Source organism: Pinus tabuliformis, chromosome X (assembly GCF_031772625.1).
Source record: "Pinus tabuliformis cultivar Carrire ecotype Pingquan chromosome X, CPIR1, whole genome shotgun sequence".
Taxonomy (NCBI): Eukaryota; Viridiplantae; Streptophyta; class Pinopsida; order Pinales; family Pinaceae; genus Pinus; species Pinus tabuliformis.
The window spans coordinates 1,178,364,635-1,178,378,158 of record NC_142308.1 but is presented as its reverse complement, the minus strand read 5'-3'; positions in this window follow the sequence as shown (position 1 = coordinate 1,178,378,158).

Genomic DNA, 13,524 nt, shown 5'->3' with positions numbered 1-13,524 from the left:
ATCCCAGGTTAGTTTAGAATTAGATATTTCTATTTATTAGAATACAATTGCATGTTGTTAGATTAGATTTAGAATAAAAACATTTTACTTAGGAATCATTAGGAAAGAAATATCAATTCTCAACACACACACACATATATATTGGGAAACTGGTCCCATATCCCCAGTCGGACCCACTATACCAAACGAAAAAGGAGCTGCTAACCAAGGTCCGGACCGGGTGGGTATCCCCCTTGTAGTAGACCTGATTTTAGGGGCTTCAACAACACCCTATGAATGTCAGCCTTGCATTTGGCGTAGGCTGACAACTACGTCTACAAGTTTGGGGACAACCTTGGATGCTGGTTAATTTCCATGCAGAGACTTGATTCCATCAAGACCCAAAATATTTTTGTCTCTGTGATCCACACGGGGTTCTTGGTAGCCGATAAGGAGGTGAATTGTGCTTCCTCCAACAATCCTTCTTCAAGCGGAGGAAACTAATTGTCCTCTGAAAGTTCCCATGTAACCAACACGATAGATAGTAGTAACCAAGCATAATGAAATGGCTTGGTTTCATCCTGGGCCTCACGGTAGTTTTCCAGGAACTCCTGACAGAGATACCTAGACCAGTTGAACTGCACGCCCTTCGCGCATTGTGTAGCCAAGGACACTACGGGGGACGAAACTTCATTCACGTAGCACTTTCTCATCACCTTTCCTGCCAATACTTGCACGGCCAATTCAACTGTGAGGTCTGAGATAGATAAAATTGAGTACCCGTGCGATTTCTTTATGAGTTCGCAATCGTTCTTCATTCACTCTACAAACTCCTTCTTCCCCGTCTTTCCACCACACTACTTGGCTAGGTTCAGACCTTCATATGGTAGGTGTGTAATCCTCTAAATGAGCATATATGTGACGGGTATAGGCCCTCCTAGCCATAAACACCCATCATGCACCAAAGTGAGTAGTTTGCATATGCAAATTTTGTTAATGGGGGTGCGGTGGTAATGTGGCACCTAGAGTAAGTTGAGCAATCCTGATTGCTCAACACCACAGACCCATTCCTCCATTTCCAACATTGTAACACCTGTTTCTTCATAATACACTCTCTTAATGTATTTTTCTATTGCTAAGTGTGGTAACTTAGTGTGATCCACGAGGTCCTAATCCTCCACAGTGGGACTCACACGAGCCGCGGACCTTCAAATGGCACGTGCTCAGGTAGCAGGAGCATGGAGATGGTGAATTTCTCTGAGCCTGGGTCTTTAGTAATCTTCACCTTTCCTTTTCTCAGAGGGATATACCCAGGGAGCTTTGTTATAGGTTTTGCGACTTCAATGTCAATATCCTCTGTTCCCTGGCCTTCTTCCACCTCCAGCTCTTCAACCTTCTGCTTATCTTTTGTTGGCTACTTATCTTTCTTCTAGGTTGCTGTCGCGGTATGGTTCATTGGCAAAGCGCGTATATGCACTAGGTTTTTCTACTTTTCTAGCTTGGCATGTGGATGATATGGTGTACTCTTTTGATGGTAGACCTAGAATTCCACTGTTAACATGCTGATTGTTTTATTCAGAAAGTACCCACCTTTGTCGCTCGTCAACACTTTCGGGCAACCAAATCTAGTTAAGACATACTCAAACAAAAACTTTGCTATTGTAGCCCCGGTAAAATCCTTAATGGTTGTGCTTCTTCCCATCTGGTTAGATATTCCATCATGGTGATGATATAGCATGCACTATTTTTCTTCCCTAGAGATAGAATTAGCCCAACAAAATCAATCACCCATTTTTCAAATGGCTGCAAAAATACTTGGGGTTGTAATGGAAATTCGTCCCTGCGCAATGGTCTGCCAGTTCTCTGACATGCATCGCATTCCTTACAATACGCTTTGGAATCCTTGTGCAGCATAGGCCACCATAGACCTCCGCGCAAAATCTTCTGTGCAGTCGCCTTTCCTGCGTAATTTCCTCCCGCAGCCCCTCCATGAGCTTCCGCGAGAATGTTATTTCTCTCAAAATCTGGCACATATCTTTGCAATATTTCATCTACACCCATCTTATACATATGTCCCGCAATAATTGAAAATTCTACCATGCGCACTACTACTTCATTCTTTTACTGACTTGTATATCCTTTCGGTGCCATCCCCATAGTCAAAAAGTGAATAGTATTGGCAAAGTGATTATTCATTACGCGCACCGCGAAGAGCTGCACATCTAGAAACCCTTCCTCCAAATTATTGGGCACCTCTCCTATTTCGATCCATGACAGATGGTGAGGTCCTACATTCAACCTCCCTAGCTTCACAATTACCTCAAAGTCATAGTCCTAGAATAGTAGCAACCATATGCTGATCTTTCCCTCCAACACAGGCTTATTGACCAAATATTTCAAAGCAAAATGATCTAGGTACATCTCAAAATTCCCTCCTAACAAATAGTGCATGAACTTCTGCAGTGTGTACACCATGGCCAATCCTTCGTGCTTAGTCGTTGAGTAATTCTTCTTGGCCTTCGATAATTTCCTACTTACAAAGGCCATAGGATGGTCCATTTCTCCTTCACCACTTGCATTAGCACTGCACCCAATGCAATACAAGAGGCATCCACATGGACATAAAATTCCTTCTTGCAATCTGGAAATACCAAGATCGGTGTGGTGACCATCTTTTCTTTCAAGACATCTAAAATGCACTGACATTCTTCGTACTAGTAGAACGATGCATCCTTCTTCAACAATTTCTCCATAGGTGCAGTAATTTGAGCATATGCTTTGATAAATTTTCTGTAATATCTTGTGTGTCCTACGTAGTTGCTTAACATTTCTCGGGGCCTCCAAATTCATTATCACCGCAATCTTGACAGGGTCTACCATCAGCCATTGGTTGCACACTACGTGACCTAGCAAGATTCCAAAGGGAACACAGAAGATGCATTTCTTCAGGTTCAACGCAATCTAGTATCAGCGTCACGTATCCAACACCAAGCACAGACTTGCCACATGGAACTTTACTTGTCCGAACACTGTCCAGTCATCAAAGTGCACTTCCAAGAACTTATCGATGAACTCCCTGATCATTGTGATGACTACGCGAGAAAATATCGCGGCGCATTCTTAATTCCAAATGACATTATAGTGTATTTAAAACAACCCCACTCCATCATGAAGGTAATTTTTCTCCTATCCTCAGACACGATCTTAATCTGATGGCACCTCGAAAACCCATCATCAAATGAGTAGGATTCCTGCCCTCCAATGTTGTCTAATACTTCATCGGTAATTGGCATCAGGAATGGATCATGGACACACGAATCATTAAGCTTCCACAGATCTACGCAAATCCTTATCTCTCCCTTCTGCTTCTTCTCCTGAACCACCATCGGTCTCACCCAATCAGATTCTTCAACTAGTTCTATGATGCCAGCTTCCAGCATCTTATCCAACTCTAGGCAAACCTTTTCCTTGTACTCAGGATTAAGGTGATACAGCCTCTGCTTAACAGGCTTTGCATTCGACTTCAGATTGATTATCATAACACCCAAGTCTCCCACTATGGCCTTCAAATCCGAAAACTTGGTAGGGAAAATATCTTGATATTTGTGGAGTAACTCAACAACTTTATCCACAGTAGCGTCATCCTAGTAATCTCCAATCTTTGCAAACTTCGATTCTGCTTTAGTTCCATTGTTTACTTGCCTTATTTTCAATGATGCGGTGATGTTTTGGTTGTCTATTTGTGGGCCCTCCACTTCACGATGTACTTCCGCCTCTGGAATATTAATATTTCCTGAATCATCATCCACCTCTTCAGTGGTCACATTATAACACTCTAGCGCATGGCACAGCTGGGTGGTCCAATTTGGCTAGACCCATTCTATAGGTTCTTGCAGCGTTCTAAAGATAACTTCCTTAATCTCCTGGAGGGCTTCATCGATGCTCGTGAATCCATCTTCAAAACTGATGGTCAATAAGAATCATTCTCTCAATATATCCCAGTCCGTGGTGCCATGGTGGAGCTCCATTCCCACATACCAGTTCATGGGAATTGTATCCAAAGTATGGCAAAATAAGTGTACCCACTGTGGCTGCATCTCCGTTCCATAAGCTTTAGTCCACTTTTCTAGGTGATCGCGCGGATCATCCCTCCCATCATATTTCTCAGTCAATCAAGTGTTAGGTTAACCAAACCGCAACTTCATCATCCTTCTATAATCCCGCCATCCATCAAAGTTATCTTTATGCGTACCCAACCATTGTGTAGGCGTAGCACGCAGTGCCAAATTTAATGCTTGGAACCAGTGATCCTCAAGGACGTCATGCTCAAATGCATCCAAAAACTTATCCACATCAGTCAAACCATTATAATAGGGTAAGTTTCTTACCTCAGATGAGACACGGCGCAGTGACTTTGTCATCAAATTACATCATAGCATGGATACTTCATGCAGCTGATTCTGCCAATGTTCCAACTGTTCATCTGAATCAGAGGTGTAGGAACTCTCCCGGTCCCATGCAATCCATCCATCTTCCATCGGATTGATCTAGTCCTGGTCGCCCACTATTATTTTGTAGATCTGATCCAGTTCATCTTCACTTTCTTCATAGTCATGGACTGCTTCAGTGTAATGCACCCCTTCTGCAGGTCCAATGGTACTACAACCTGAAGCGATTTCCTTTCAAACGACATTGTCCTCTTCTTCAAGTTGATGACCCCATTCATTTCAATGGCCCAGTCAATAACCAGGAGAAGAGGGTATAGATTACTTTCGTCAAAAATCTCTATCACTTCAAAGTCAGTCATTGTGCTCGCACCTTCTATATCAACCGTTACTCCATATAATTATCCAATAGGGATGATATTCTGTTAGTTCGCCATTCTAAGCTGAATCGGAGACCACTGCAGTGCAAGTCTCCCCATTCTTTCCCATGTTTTCTTTGGCAAAACGTTCTCATTGCACCCCAAATACAAGATGACCTGGTCCATCTCATAATCTCCTATATAGACGGTGAGCCACATCTCGCACTGTGTTCTTGCCTTATGTTTCCCAATTTTTCTAACTACGTGGTGTCCATCAAGGAAGTTCTCTTTGCTAGCACATCTGTTTATTAACTCCTACAGGCCTTTCACATCTTTTCATTTGCACAACAGTTTCATGTAGGTCTCCAAGAATGTGGTAAGGATAGAGGGATCAACTTCGGCAGGCGCACTGGTGTCTTGCATCTTGTCTTCCTGAGGTGGATGCCTCAATGATGCTTTTCTTGGCCTCCATAAATGTTTCATTAGCATGCGCCAAATCAAAAGCAACTTCCTTTTTTGGGGCCTTGCGGACCCATCTGTCCTCTTCAGGTTGTTTTCCTTTATCATCACCAATTGTTATTCCACTTTGCAGCACTATATTCACACTTTGATCCTCTTCGCAGGGCTCAAATCTCATCATTTGTAAGTTCTGTGTAGGTTGCTGAGGTTGCACCTTCTTCTCCTACATCTTAGCTACCAGCACTGGGCATTCCTCTATAGTGTGGTCAAACTAGCTACAGTATTGACATGACAAGCGTGTCTAATTTTGACACTCCCACACATAGTGCCCTAGTGTTCCGCAGTTGCAACGGATAAATTGTCCCCGACCTCTACCAGGCCCTCCTCCTCCTCAGCCTCGTCCTCGTCCTTGATATCCTCTACGCACTCCTCTGGTGCCCTGCTTGGGAGGCTAGGTTTCTACTTGCAGGTACGTAGCTGTTCTTTCCATGATCAACTCATAGCTACGAAAATGGCACTCATCATGGCCCACCGATTTGCAGAAGCTATAGAACAACTGTTGTGGTGTCTGGACGAACTTTTGAAGAAAATGACAGTTATCTATCGCATGTTGTCTAGCAACCTGAAAAATAACATACCATAACACAGCCCCTACGGTCGGTCCTGCTCGAGCTTCTGGACTCAGGGGAATTATTCCCCTTCTTGTAATATAATTTGCGAATAGAGGGATGTGATCTTTATCGTGCCCTTGGCCCTTACACTTCCGACACCAGACTTCCATGCACACCTCTCTTTTAGTCTCCTTGTCTTTCTTCAAGCTTTGCAATTCCAAGCAGAGGCTTTGTAACTGAGTGAATCTGCTGCACCCATAAGGTCACATCCTAAATAGGGGTTGCATGCAACCTCATCGTGATTTCCAGGGCTTCTGCTTGAGTTCCTATCTTCTATTGTGACAGAGCAATCCTCAGGTGTGGCAGAAGTGAAGTTATAAACCATTAGCGATGCTGACCATTTGTGAGTTTCATGTTAGCTTCTCGGATCACACATTTCAACCTTTGATCAAATTCCCAAGGCATCTCATTGACCCTCATCGTGATTTCCTTAAATCCAACTACTAACTATGAGTCGGACATAGGATTACTAAACTCTTTGTTTAAAGCAACCTTAGTCTCTGTTAGTGTTGCTAGAGGATTATCAGAACAATCCTTAATATACCAAATCAATGCGTGATCCTGCAGAGTGGTAACCAACTGTGCCACACTATCCACACAACATTCGCAACAAACCAAAAATTCTTTGTATCTTCACTCCCTATTCCCTTGAAAATCGGCAGCTTCGTTGTGTTCGACATGTTGAATGGTGTTGGTGGTGGTGGAGGTGTGAGAGAAGATGTATGCAGTGGAGGTGGAGGTGGAGGTGGAGTCAATGGATGATGTGTCTGTGGAAAACCTTGTGTTATCAACTGGACAACACTTCGCGATGAGGCCTTTACACTCCCTCGTCATCGCCTGAAGGAGGTCCAATCAACAGGCTATATTCAGGACCTCATCTCTCTCGATCTCTAAAGGGTTTTTCACTTTGCATAGCTCCAAACATCAAGGCAATGGCATAACCCGTTTTTCACATAACAACATTTTAATCCAGGTATTCAAAGATCTTAGATACTTACCTCGCGATCCTTTGAAAAACGTCGCTCCTCTTTGTTGTAGTTGGCTGAGGTATCAAATGCGAATTTGGAAACAAATCCTCCTATAATTCAATCGAGTTAGTGATTGACAACCCACGTGATCTTGTCTTCAGAGGCTTCTAATCGTCGTACTAGTTCTGGAGTCCACACTATTGGACTGTCAAGCTTCCACCTCCCTTGACTGTCTGCCAACTTAGCCAACCACTGTTATAATTCGATCGGGAAGGTGCAGAAGAAAATTATGTGTCTCTCTATATACAAATACCTATCCAAACACTACTCCTTTGATAGGCATGAATTCCTATTTTCTTGCGCCGTGAATTCATGAATTTTTCTATCCATCCACTTTTCAATTTCTTTCTTCATCGAGTTCCAGTGATGCGACATCACACTTCTCCTTCAAGTAGATCCTGGTCTCTGCAACAGAACCATTTGTTGGCTTAGGGGGTCCAGAACCAGGTTCAGATTTAGTTGCGCCAACCAACAAATCCCTACACTACTGGCCCTTTCAGCAACAGAGTTAGTTGCGCCAATGAAAAAATCCCTACACTACTGGCCCTTTCGGAAAAAACCAATGTAGCGCAGGCTGTAGTCTCACCCAAATCAGTATGGGGGGATGCAAGAACCAAGTTTCTGTATCTAGAGACAAGTGTGATGTCTTTTAGTGCCCTAGATCTACCTTCGCGCAGATCGATAAGCCCTCAGGGTTCGGTATTGCAACTCTACTAAAACAACATTCAGACCTTCGTGAAGGTCTACAATCAGCCTTTGCAGACCTTTAACCATTGATTTATCCACTTACACGCATTAGAGAATAATCCTAAGTTAGTGTTCGCACAGATCTACTTAAGTTATTTACTAAACATATCAGAATCCATCACAGTCTTCATGAAAGTACTTAACATGCATTGGATACATCTATTAATACTTATTGAAAAGAATCGCACAACATTAGAACATTATTCCATAAACACATTATTCATCAACAACATATATCGTAAACAGAATTAAAAGGAGATAAACAGATATACAGAGGAATTCTTCAGTAAACTTCTTTATTGATCTTCAGTTCAGGCATACAGACTCAAAACTACCCTGCGCACTCAGCTACAGGGGTCTGCGCACTTAGCTGCAGACTCTACCTAGGCCTCTATGCACTCATCTGCAAAGCCTTTTCTCTCCTATCTGACCCTCTTCTCTGTGCTATCTCTTTCTTCTATTAACCCATTACATCCACATTTCTACGATATCTTCCTTAGACTCTCTAAGACACACCTATTTATACAATCGCATGGTCCGTGGATCTCAAAACCGACTCAACCTTTACATAAACAAGGGGCTAAAACCCCTTTGACTCCTAATCATCTACATACTTCGCATCCAAAAATCGCGGAGAATTTACCTCATTTACAAAAAATACATCAAAACTTGAGTTATTTTAACCCAAAAACTGACTGAGGGGACCCCATCTCAACATGGTGCACAAGCATAAAGTATATGCTTCCAAAACAAAACCAACAAATTAAATTTGGTAAACATAAGATGACATAATCACAAGTCTTAAACATGATGCTTAGATAATTCTTGAGCATGAGGCCTTCCATGTAGTGTGTGATCTCATTTTCTCCCCATGCCCCAATCATTTCTTTTGTAAAATGTATAACTTCTTTAATGAATGACATATCATCCCCTTTTTTCAAATTTCTCCTTCTCCATTAATGGAAAGAAATCAAAAAGTGTCATCCAAACCTTTTATTTTGTAATGCAGATCTACTGTTATCATTTTGACCATCCTCTACATCAATAAGATCCCTATAAATTTTTTGCTGACCTTTTATTAATGGATTTACATCTACTATAAAGTGTTGTGCTTTAATCCATCCCATTGATGGTTTAGAAGTAACATTACCTCGAGTCCCTGATAATTTTGTATCTTTGCAAATTTTTACATTACCTACATGTAAACTAGTATTAGAGAGAACCTTTTCAATTACTTAAATTGACTTTTGAGAGATTTCTTGTGGTCTCTTGTTCCAAGAAAATAGAATACAAATATACTTTAATTTATCAACAATTCTTATAAATTCATGTAATGTAAATATATGTACTCTTGTAAGTGGTATAGGGAGTATCGGATCCATATTTTCATCCATCTCATCTTGATTTGGAATGATGTCTTGTTGACAACTCAAAATCCCATTTGACCACCCAACACTTAGTATTTTTTCCTTCTTCCTTGTGTACATACAATAAATGAAAATGTATTTTGCATTAGCACCATGGCCAACATTATACATGCACTTCAATTTTTGTAAATCTGCTGTTAGATACCATTCAAATTCATATGAACCATAACCATCAACACCAAGTTACTCTCCCATTCTATATGAGGCAATTGTTGTGGGCATTGAAGTTTGATAAAAAAAACCCCATTTTAATGCTTCATGATCTACTCCTTAGAAATGCGAAATAAACCCATAAACTATATGTGATTCTCAAATTGGATAAGAGAAATATTCTCCATTAGTTACCTCAATATTAGGATCCATGGCCCTATTTATTAACATGACTTAAAATCTTTAATAATTTTCATTATTAATGAGTTCCATCTCATCCAATTTGATGGAAAATATCAATTTTCCATGTCCTTGATCCATGGAAATATCATAAAATTTGACCATATGTTGTAAGTTTTTCTCTAAGTCTAACCATATGTTGTTTTTTGGGTTTAATACAACAATTTTATTTTGAATATTTTTATTCCCAAACTTCTATTTTATATTTTTATTTGCTTCTATATGATACATGTCACCTACGAGGTAAAAATAATTCCTATTACTTCTTGCACAAGAATTTTCTATATGAAAAGGACGAGGAATGACATCGTTAGTGATTCCTACATTTACTATTCCTTATCATAAGCATTAAAAAAGTGTTTCATGACCTCTTCTGTTATTCCCAGTATCATCACAAAAACTTTGGACTTTCTCTACATGTTTACCCTCTTCTATTTGAATTATCACATGATCAACATGGGTTTTTCTTAGGGAACAAAAATGAGGTTGTCCAATCATAAAGAATATATCATATTTCTTGAACATGGACCTCAAAATATGAGACAGGTTTTCACTGCCTTGGATCCCATTTAACTTGTTTGGATTCATAAGATGTTTGATAGCACATACTCTTGTTTTTATAACATGCTTTATTGATACCAAAGAAGAAATTCTAGTAATATTATTAGCCATACCTCTTCCTCGAAATGGTGTTTTCTTGATTTTTCCAAATTCTTTGTTAAAAGAGAAACTTTTAATTTTCAATTGGCAACATTTTTACAAAGAAATTTTCTATCTTCACAACCATTATACAAAAATATCAAAAGTTGTAAATTGGATGTTCATTAAGACTTTGGGAGAGTTTTCATGGTGTTAGTAATGGCAGTTGGATTAGTGCCACTTGGGGTTAGTTCTCATCTATTTATGGTTTATGTGATGGTTTCTCATCAACCCCGTAACATCTCTTTTTATTTCTCCTGACTCCATGATTTTAGCTTATTTTTGTTGGCTTTTCTTATTTTCCATATGCATCTCGCATCAATATCTATTTGGCTTGTCTTTCTCTACACATGTCACTCCCAGTTGGATCTATTTTAGCTAACTTGGCTTTGACTTATCCCCTCATAATGGGGGATGAGAAATTTATCGATTATGATCAGGATAATTTAGAGTCACAAGAAATTTGGTCCCAACAACTACAGATTTCTCACGAGTTCTAGGGAGGCTCTATCATTTCCTCATTAGGTGTGTTTGTCACATCCCCATCCATTTCTCTTATGCCTTAATTTTTACGTTTATTTTATTTTCGTGGTTATAATACACTTTCCACCACTAGGGTTTTTGATTCTATGGAATTCTCTTTCACTACTAAAATTTTCCAAGGTTCCCACTCTTCCCCCCTAGACTTCGAGATTCATTACTATAGTCGTGATGCACATATTTTCTCCTCGGTCTTGGAAGTTAGGGATTGATTCACATCTCCCTGTTGCTTTTGATTTCTCCTCTAGGGCCCAGGGTTTCTATGAGGGTATTATTTTCCCTAGGGTTTCCTCCTTCGTCTCTCTTCCCTTCATAACCCTTGATTTTCCTTCCATGCATTGCCTCTTGAGGAACTTAGTCTCCCAAGCTATGGATAATAAATCTCTCCCCAATGATCAGGAAGCAAGGTATATTTGAAAAAAAAATTCTACTAAGGCAGAAAAGGTCCAACCAGCAAAGAAAAAGGTTCCCCCAAAGGGAAAAGAAATAAGTACCACTTCGTAAAATTGTCAGAGAACGTGCATATATCTTTAGCTCTGAATTTATATGTGGCCATCCAACAAGTTTAGGAATTAAGGGATTCACCATTGGTTGGTAAGATAAGAGGAAGAAAATGGGTTTTTCCCTTCCTCTCATAATGAGTGGATTATTCAGTGTCACCTTTGGTAAGAAAACCTTGTTCTGCTAGGGTTTTGGAAAAGGGACGGGTCCACTTGAACTTTCAAAACAAAGTAGACATGAATCTTATTGAGGGGAATGTCCTAGAAACATAATCATTTCCTATTTTTTTCAACTAGTGGTCTCTTCTCTTCGATGCCAAGCAAGATCAGATGGATGGCGTCCCTCTTTGGGTCTAAATTCCTAGTGTTCTTACTCACTTGTGGCATGAGATAAACTTTTGACATATCAGTAACTTTTTGGGGGTTTATTTGGAACATGATTCCTCTTACCTATCCTCAGGAAATATTTCCATGACCTGTAATATTATTAGTCTGGACCTTCATTGTGGGCTCCTAGGTCCTATTGAAATGGGTCCAAGGATGGCCCCTTTCGAGTTAGATTAGAAATTCCTTTTAAATGTCGACAATGTTACAAACATAGGCACCTGCTGAAATATTTTGTACTTCCCATTCACAAGCACACAAATCCTTTGATACATCCTAGTTAGGGGGGATGGATTAGGGGTTTTTCTCATAGGATACAATGATTTAAAAATTTGGTTCTGATACCATGGGTTCTGATTATGTGTATACATTTTCTTACTAGTTGAAGGAAGGTTCTTGGCTAGAAGATCACTCTTTTGTTCCTTCAAAGATGGTTTGTGAAGGTACTGAGTTTATTCCTACTTTCCATTCCATAAATTCATACTCCTTTGTGAATTTTATTTCTCTTTCTCAATGCCTTCTTAGTTATTCTATGGCATATATGGGTTTTTTTCTTTCTAGATCATGCATTAAATCTAGTTTGTCCTTTGACCATTTGGTCCCTGCTAATTGTCTTATTCTTCTTGCCCTCAATGACATGTGTTCATTGCAATATTTTCTTATATTTACTACATCTAAAATCCATATTTCTAATGATATCCTATAAAATATTCACTCTCAGTTTGTGGTTCCCTGAAGATGTGGTATTACCTAGGGTCTGGGAAAGCTCGCTTTGTCTCCCATGGTGGGTTGCAACTGTGGTAAAAAATATCTCCTTTTTGAAACCAAGGAAAGAGATTAAGAATATCTTGCTACAGGTAAGCCATTGTCCATTAAAGGGGAAGACCAACCCTTGAATTATATTTTAAATGAAATTAATATCCTTCAATTTTCACGGTCTCGCTTGTCCCCCTAAAAAGAAAGAGTTAAAGGGACTTGTTGAGATAAATGGTTCATATATTATCTTCCCTCAAGAAAACCTTGGAATTTATATGATGAATTATTCATATCTTGAATCCCTCTTGAAGGGTCGGTCTTTCTTGGATGTGGATGCCTCTAGTCATTTTGGAGGGCTTGTAGTGGGATGAAATCCACATAATGTCCTTCTATCAAAGATATAAAGTATGGATTCAGTTATAGGGATTGGTTTTTCTACTCTAGTCCTCGACCAATGTCATTTTTTTATCAATATTTATGGTCACTCTCACAATCTTTTAGAATTATTGGAATCTCTTCTCAGTGAATCCATTTTTCGATCCAATAGTGTCATCATTGGTGGTGACCTAAACTTCTCGATGTGTCCTTTTAAATCACGGGGTCCTCGGTTGATGCCTAATCCTCAAGTTAATTTCTTCATATGTAGGCTTGCCCAATATATGGTGGTGGATATTGAACCAGTCAAGATATCCCCCACCTAGAGGAACCGGGCATCGGGGGATGATTGGATTTTTAAGAGAATTTATAGGTTCCTCCTTGTTAAATGTTTTCTATAGTCTCTTCCCCTTTCTAGATAATGGATTGGTGAGGGAGGCATCTCATATCACTCCCCCATTTTCTTGGACGTAAAGGAGCCTCCAAATAAACATGTTAGTCCTTTAAAATTGAATTTGGGTAGGTTGAAAGATGAGGATTTTCTATCTCTGGTCAAGTCTAATTGGACTCCCTTCTCTCCCTTATTGGCAATATTGACGACCACCCCTTTTGAAGCTAATATAAAAAGGATTAATGATCCGGATTTACGCAGGAACGCAATAGATTACAGAGATAACCATAAATACAGAGATGCGATAACCATAAAAATAGAGATGCAGTGGAAATAATACTTCATTTCATTAATGGAGAATACTGAAATATGCT